Source organism: Electrophorus electricus, chromosome 6 (assembly GCF_013358815.1).
Source record: "Electrophorus electricus isolate fEleEle1 chromosome 6, fEleEle1.pri, whole genome shotgun sequence".
NCBI classification, from domain to species: Eukaryota; Metazoa; Chordata; class Actinopteri; order Gymnotiformes; family Gymnotidae; genus Electrophorus; species Electrophorus electricus.
Window position 1 is genome coordinate 10,230,799 of NC_049540.1, and position 7,500 is coordinate 10,238,298.

Consider the following 7,500-nt stretch of genomic DNA (forward strand, 5'->3'; position numbering starts at 1 on the left):
TGTGTGCGTGCATGCATGTGTGTGCGCGTGTGTGTGTGTACGTGCGTGTGTGTGTGTGTGTGCGCGTGTGTGTGTGCGCGCATGTGTGCGTGCGTGTGCGTGTGTGTGTGTGTGTGTGTGTGTGTGTGTGTCCTACTTTTAGTACATAAATGACTGCTGAAGGGCATCAGTACTGATGAGCTATTGTTGTAAGTCCTCAGTGGACAGACACTTTTAGCAAGAGAGTTACCTTATTACAAGCACAAACAGTGTGTGTGTATACATACATATATGCACAGAAATTAATCGAAATGTATTCATGCTTACAGATGATTCTGTATGTGTCCCTTGTCTGGTCTCCTGAGCAGTTCTATGTGGACTGCAGCACACAGATAGTGAATACAGTTTCCCTATCAAATCGGACTACAGGCTACAGACTACATAAGATTATCAGTAAAGAAGAGTGGGACTGTTTCCAGCTTGGCCTAGTCAGACCTATAAATTAACCACTACCTAGAAAATCATGTGTGTGTGTGTGTGTGTGTGTGTGTGTGTGTGTGTGTGTGTGTGTGTGTGTGTGTGTACATAAATCACAATTGTAGCATTTGGCAGTAACAGCACACCGTCCGACCATAAACAGTCCCAGGTTTACATAAGCATCCTGAACACTCTCCCACTAGCACAACTGGCTCCAGTGCGCGGTGAAGACTGACTCTCCTTCCTGCAATCTGCTTTTCTGCCGTTGAGCTCCATCTGGCGTGGCCCAGCTAGTTAAAGCCCAAGCACTGAAGCAGAGCTCCAGGAGGGCCCCGCAAACCTGAGCCGCCTGACTCCCTGCAGTCATCCGCTCTCCACCCGGTCCCCGTACGCTCGCTCCAATCACACGCGTGGCGCGTACTGGCCAAGTGGGGCTAGCGTCACGACTGTGCGCAGGGCTCATTGTCCTGAACTTAGGCTAGGACCGTCAGGACGTTGACTGGGGGTCCAAGATGGCCTACGTCCCAGCTGTGATCTATCTGCTGCCACAGAGCATGAAGGGGATGGCTGGTGGTACATTTTCACTAGTACAAGGAACAAGTGGTCCCATTTCGTCCCATAACTCATCATATCGGACGCAAGATCTGTAATAACCATACCTGCAATCTATGCGTTGGTTCTGTTGGATCCCAGCTCTAATTCACGGATTCATGGATTCTCGAATTGAATGTATTTAAGGTTTTACTTTATTGCTTTATCCTTTGTTGTTCTGGGTTTTCTTTGGTGGGGTTGGCACTGGGTTTCATACCAACCAGGGCACACCTTAAACTCAACTGAACCGAACTAATGTGTACCAGTAATGAAGCTGTGTGACTCTAAAAGCAGGAGCAGTGTGTCAGCACCTACTTACAGGCCAATTTAATCCCATTACCACCGAACGAGTGGACATTCTAGTGTGTGGGGACAAAACTGGCATGTTTTAAAATCTGTCTTACTGTAAACATTTATAACAAAGAGGGGGATATATCAGCTACTGTGTTCTCTCTTGTTCTCTCTCTCTCTCTCTCTCTCTCTCTCTCTCTCTCTCGCTCTTTCTCCAGTCAGAACTGAGTTGGACACTTGGACACCAGAGTATGGTGGACAAATGCCAAAACCTTCAGAAAAACAGCTGCTCCTTTTCAGTGCTAAGCACTCACTCCATTCTCCAAAGAAGAGGCAGAGGAAAAGAGACAGACAGAGAAGGGGAGGTAGCTGTCTATAGCTTAGCCTTACTACTAACAGTAGCTTTTCACTTCAGCGGTTTGGAGAGAATTAAAAGATTAAGCAGATGAAAGAAAATAAAAGCCACAAACTAACGATTCTAACCCGTCCTGCCAACCACGTGCACACACACACACACACACACACACGCACACACACCCTTAGTAATGTAACTGGCCTGCCAGCCACGCACACACAAGTTATACTACTACCAACAATGTGCCAGACAGACAGAGAGACAGGTAGGCAGACACACACACACACACACACACACACCCTTAGTAACATAACTACCCTAACATAAGTGCCACATTTAAACCAAACTAACTATTGCTACTACCAACAGTGTGCCAGACAGACACATACACACCCACGCACACAGATAAAGCACAGTCAAAGCAGACACTCACAAACTACCTAACAAAACTGCCTTTATGCTAGCCACACACACACACACAAACCCCCTTTAATTTCTTCTCTGAGGTCCTTCGTGGGGAAACTCTCCATCTCTTCTTCATCAGACTTTCCATTTCTGATGGGCAGACGTAGCACTGCTGCTACTGCATTTACACATTAGTGTATATGCAGTATGTGCCATAGTGTGTTGATACCCATATACACACACACACGCACTCACATCTATGCACACACACACACACGCACTCAAACACACACTCACGTCCATACGCACACATACACGCAAACACGCACATCTATACACTCACACATGCACTCAAACACACACTCACATCCATACACACACACGCACACACGCACCCACGCACGCACTATCACCCACACGCCCATTTGCACATGCCACTGCACACACACACACACATACACACATGCCCCCATGTACACACACACCCTGTCTTTGTGGGTTATTTGTTTTAACTTGTCAATAGCTACAGTTAGAGTATAAATCTCCATTCAGTAAATCCCTTAAATGCCTACACCTAAACTATATCTTGACAAAAAGCAAATCTATTGTCTCTTTTAGTAAACAGAAGCAGAATTTTTCGTCTAAAAAAACCCCTGATGGCGCCCAACCAAATGTCCCCATAATGTAAGTGTTTTCTGTGTCATCATGGGGACATTTGCAACTAAATACATGCCCACACAATCACACAGGACACTCCCATCCCTTTTAAGTCCCTGTTCCATGATGCCAGCATGTGCGTGCGTGCGTGTGTTTGTGTGTAAGCACGTGTGTGAGTGTGCTTAACTGAATGTGATAGTTGATAACTAACCTCTTCCTCGTCAATTTTATGTACGTTGCTGTCATCTGCTCCTCTCTTTACTGCCACTGGGGATGTTAATTCTCAGCAGACCCAAACTTCAAGCCTTTCTTTCCTCTTCTGTTACCCCACTGCCCCGTCAATATACACAGTCTGTTGCCCAATTTCCCTGCCAACGCACATTCCCTTGTATAATCATATCAGCTTCAAACCAATTGATTACCTATTACACCACATCTCTGTGGACTATGCATGTACATACTAACACATGTACATACACACACACGCACTCATATTTCTCATTTCAGCCTGTCTCACATACATTACTCACTCACACACTGATACAGCTCCTCCTCTGCTCAATCAATATCCTTTCAGCAATATCCCAACACAATCTTAACCCCTCTGTCACGCACAAAGCCTGTCGTCAATAATCGTCGGCCCCTCTGTCCCTTTAGAACCAACAGCAGGGCCTGTCGTGAAGTGGGTTTTTGACTCAGGGGAAAATCACTGAAATAATGCAGCCACAGCTTCTGTTGAGCTAGATGCAGACCAGGAGCCCATTCCAGCTGGCCCCTCCAGTCGCCCAGGGCAACTCCATCCCACGTCTCTCTTCCCGGCCCTGTTCCTTACGGACAGGGCTTACTCAACTGGTTTACGTTCAACACGTCTGGAAAATGAGCAGGGGAGGACATGGCTCAACATTTGTATGAGCTTCGATTAAAACCGATCAGAAATTAGAACACTGAAGGCTCTGTTAGGTTGGTGCGGCCAGTCATTCCCATATGATAACCAAGCCACCCTGCTGTGCTTTGTTTAAATCTGACATGTCCTTTGTGTCCAAGTCTCCTTGTGTCCTGGGTTTACTTCCTGTCTCCTGGTCAGTTGTTGCTCTGTGCTAATTTATCTTTTTTTTAGATTGTCAGTATGTCCTGCCAGTATTTTTTCACTGTTCATGCACAAGAGACCTCAAATAACCTTCACACACACACACACACACACACACACACACACACACACACACACACACACACACACACAAACACACACACACACACACAACACAGGACAGAAGAACTTGCATAGGCTGACACCCCAACACCACCTCCCACCCACAACAACCACACCAAATATAATCCTTCCCCCGGAGCCTCTTTAATATGAGCAAAATCTGTCTGCTAAAATCGTAATGCTAATTACACTGTGAAAGGCTCCGTGCATTTCATTCCCATAAGAGAGATGAGCATGGAAGAAAAGTGCCACTGTCTGCCCATCTCCACCAAACTACAATACCCAGCATTCTGTGCAAAGCCAGAAAGTCTTTCACAGAACCAAAGCGAAGAACAGACATCTGACTAATCATCCAGACTGAGATATTTAACCTGCTAGATATTAAACTCCTTATCTTATTCATGACAGAAAATGACCCAGTTCACAGAAAGTCAGAAAAAAGCTTTTTCTAGTAATATGGTTACAGCAGGCAGACCAAGGCCTACACAATATTACCCAGAGAGTTCTTTGTGAACAGACTGTTAGGTGCCCTGTGTATGTTTGTGTGTGTGTGTGTGTGTGTTTGTGGCCCCTGTCATGATCAGCGCTTAATTACCTTCTTAATTGGTGCATAAAGGTTTGTAACGGTAATGGCAGGACATGCTCTCTATGACCGTCTGACTCGTAACACCCACTAGCACAAAACCGGTCTACCTGTATATACTGGAGAGCAGTGAGGCTGAGGATGGGATTTGGGTCCTTTTACTGGGATCCACACCCTCAGTATTTTTCCATCTCACTCTCGAACAAAGAGCCGCGTGCCGCTGATGTGAGATCACGGCGCGGTTTTCACGCCGCCATGCGCGCTGCTCTCTGCTGGTGTCTCAACATCCCCGGTGCAAACTCAAGATAAGAGGCTCCTATTGGTATCTTTTCTCAGATTACATTTGGGATTTTTTTTTTTATTATTTTTTTTTTTTTTACAAAGTCCAGTCGGTGACCTTGACGAGCCTCTGCTCATTAAATGAGAGCTCCCGTTAGCGGCTAGTGGCAGCTAGCTACGACCATGGCGTAGCCACTTGTGCTGCGGGTTAGCGGTTAGCGCTAGCGGTCGCCGTGCCGACAGGGCAATCTGTGGCATTTATACCTGGGCCTGCGTCCAGAGAGACTGCCTGCAGGGGACTGCAACAGCTTTTCCAATTAAAGCCTGGATCCCTTTCCCCAACATCATGCATCACACAGAACCAAACACCCAAACACACACACACACACCTAGTGTAGCATGACAAAATAATGGCTTTTATAAATACATGAAAATGTCTCTGTGCATTATATGATACTATGACAACCAAATGCAATCAGTCCTGAAGTCATACACACATTTAGAATGATGTTACGGAGCACAGCAAATGGGGGTACCGCCCATGTGTGTGTGTGTGTGTGTGTGTGTGTGTGTGTGTGTGTGTGTGTGTGTGTGTGTGTGTGTGTGTGTGTGCGTGCGTGCGCATGTATCTGTCTGAAACTCCTAACCCTTCTCAGCTATTAGTAAACCACCGTTTTAACATACCTTTCAGTGACCCAACACACACACACACACACGTCTTGAGAGACATTTTCACGCAGTGCAGCTGAGTGGGAATTAGACGTGCTTCACAGCTGACAGTGGGCTGGTCATACACCCATCTGCTACCTCTAATGGACAGTGGTAAATCTCTCACTCAAACACACATACACACACACACACACACACATACACACACACACACACACACACACACACACACACACACACACACACACACACAACGTCATTTAGGAAGGCCCATTGTCTCAGTAAGTTGCCTGGTGTCACCCACTGCTTTTTCCACTCCATCACTCTCAGTGGTGACACACTGATCGGCCACTTCTATTGCCAGCACTAACAGTACAACCAAGGGTGAAATGTGTGCTCGAGTTACCACCCTAAATGTCATTCTGAACGAACACACACACACGCACGCACGCACCCCCCCCCCACACACACACACACACACACTGCTGTTCCAGAAGTCAGTATAGCCAGAAATCTCTTCAGGCGAGGTATCGCGTTATCACTCAGTATACGTGAAATGAATCCACCTCTTATCACCACGAGGCTACTTCCATTCGATCAGTGGGCTACCTTTACTCTAAAGCAAACACTGTGCTCTTTGTGGAATGTGGAATATCGTTGTCCTTTTATCAGTGCAGAATGATTTTAAAATACTCAATCTCGCCAATGACATCTCACCGTCATAAAAATACCGCTTTGAAATCAAACCTCGCTACTCGCACGGAACTCCCCGAGCATAAAGGTTTTTACAAAGGTAGAGGATTAGAATGACCGGTTATGCCAATTGCCCTTAACGTGAACCAGATGGTCTCGCGGGGCAGGTCCGTAAAATCCCCGAAAGCTCAGCACGAGCCTGTTCCATTGTATCATAGTGGCACGAGCTGCACTACAGCAATTTGAGGCTGGGTCTACCACACACACACACACACACACACACACACACACACACACACACACACACACACACACACACACACACACACTTGGCAATCCCCCGCTGAAAATGAAAACCACGATATAACCTTCAATATATAAACTTCAGTCATGCAACAAATCCCCGTTAAAAATCATTCTGTCACATTAAAGTATTTCGCATAGGCTACGTTATCATAAGCTACAACCAGGTAAACAAAACTTTAAAAGAACGCCTTTATTTCCACACGATTTATATTTTTCCTCTGAAGCCTAGTCTTTCAGGTGCCCCTCCGGGTGCCGCCACGCGCACTGCGGGTCATATCTGGGGTACCGCTCCCTTAGAACCACCTGCGCATTCAACCCGCGCGACCCGCGATGCGAAATCACGTCTCCTAACGGCTTCTGGGTCTTATTACAACCCCACAGAGACATCCGAAAGCAGACAAGAAAGAGGGACATAACTGTCAAGCATTCACGAAACGCATTTTCCCTTCCCTCTGATGTGAAGCTACACCGGTGCGGCACTTACCAGCGTAGCTGCGCGGCGTGTGTGTGGGTGGGTGTGGATGCTGCAGGATCGCGCTGCTCCCCGTGCCTTTGTCTGTCGGCGCAGCCGGTCTGCCCGTTATGCCGTCCCTGCCGGTAGGCTGCGTGGTCCTAACGCCGCCTCCCCGCACACGCCCCCTCGACACATAGCAGCTCAGCAAGTAGGTGTTCGGTAGGTGTTTGTTTGGTCCGTAGATGACATAATCTACAACGAGGAAAACGCGTTGTCACGTTGGTTTCGCCAAAAGTCACAGCATGAAGTACATTTAAAAAGTTGTTTGATGAAAGAGGCAAAAGTGTCAGATTCCCACAAACCCTAACGTCAGACATTTTGCTTCAGAATGTTCCAGAAAATGATTTCAGTGTCTGGATTTGTTGGTAATTGTTGGAGATTGCAGGTTGCAAACTCCTTGGTCTTATGTTTACTTTCCAGCAGAAAGTCTTGCAGAAGCCCTAGGGAAATGGAGGCTAGTACAAATAGGCTAGAGTCTATGGACTCTGTGC

At 46.8% G+C, this 7,500-nt stretch overlaps 1 protein-coding gene across 1 annotated transcript in view; it reads right to left on the bottom strand.

The window, feature by feature from the left end:
- Window positions 1–7,057, bottom strand: part of LOC113586853 (neuronal migration protein doublecortin) — a 47,235-nt gene extending 40,178 nt beyond the window's left edge. Inside the window, exon 1 of the mRNA XM_035526964.1 lies at window positions 6,980–7,057. The gene's annotated coding sequence lies outside the window, so the exon portion shown is untranslated. The remainder of the gene's footprint in view (window positions 1–6,979) is intronic.
- Window positions 7,058–7,500: the final 443 nt, after the last annotated feature.